Source organism: Chrysochloris asiatica, unplaced genomic scaffold (assembly GCF_000296735.1).
Source record: "Chrysochloris asiatica unplaced genomic scaffold, ChrAsi1.0 scaffold00038, whole genome shotgun sequence".
NCBI lineage: Eukaryota > Metazoa > Chordata > Mammalia > Afrosoricida > Chrysochloridae > Chrysochloris > Chrysochloris asiatica.
Genome location: NW_006408556.1, coordinates 12,147,880 through 12,148,892, shown reverse-complemented (window position 1 = coordinate 12,148,892; position 1,013 = coordinate 12,147,880).

Sequence of the window (1,013 nt, the reverse complement as noted above, 5' to 3'; positions counted from 1 at the left end):
ATAGGGATGGGCAACTTAGACATTGGATACCTAAAATGAGGGGGCAATAATGGCATGAAGTGACTGGCTTACAAGTTTTCAAAAGGGACTATAGTTTAAAAGTGGGATGGGTGGGGCTTGATGGCAAATGGGGTATAGGTGCAATGTAGTTAGCCATCAGCAATACCACAGAATACCAGGTGAAGAGGGTTCAGGGCAGAGCTCCAAAAACTCTGAACCAAATAGGTAGGAATATTTTAAAAGTTTTAAGGCTTATAGCTACTGCAACTTGTAGCAGAAGTAAGAAATCACATACTTTTTAATCTGCCGGGTTTGGCAGCCCACAGCTGACGACTTGGGTGAGACCAAATGGCAAAACCAAGAGGCAGAACAGATCTGCCATGGAATAACATCACAGGAACCTCAGAACAATACACTCTGTCAGTTTTGCTTGGTTCTGATTTTTTTTTTTTTTTGTATCTGTTCATTGCCCCCCCACTGTTTGCATACCTTCATTCTGGTGACTAAAGGGGGAGCCTGAATGGACAACCCCATACCCACCACTGGTGGATTCTTCTGCCATGCATTTGCACAGATACTCTCAACCCAAGAGCCGGCCCTGAACTGTTTTTTAATAGCAAAAAGGCCAGAACAAGGAGGGTGGAGAGGGAAAGAGAGTTTAAAAACAAGACAGTCTGAAATTTTAATTAATTTCTGAGGTAAACCATAACAACCAACAGTGGAATTGTGAAATTTATCATTCGGCTTTGAAGGCAAGAAGTTGAAAGAGGACATTAAAGTCATACTCATATTAGGCTACAGATTATTTTTTTTTCTTCTCTCCCTCCTCTCCCTTTTCAGCGATTATAGACTACAGTATCCAATCTAGTTTTTGTTGTTTTTTATTTTGTTTTTTGGTATTTTTGTTTTTTTTCTTGTTTGTTTGTTTTTTTCCTGTTGCTGTTTTATGCTTCCCCTTTTGCATTTGGGGGACTCTTTCTCTCCCTGTAGTACCCAAGAAGAGACAGCAACTG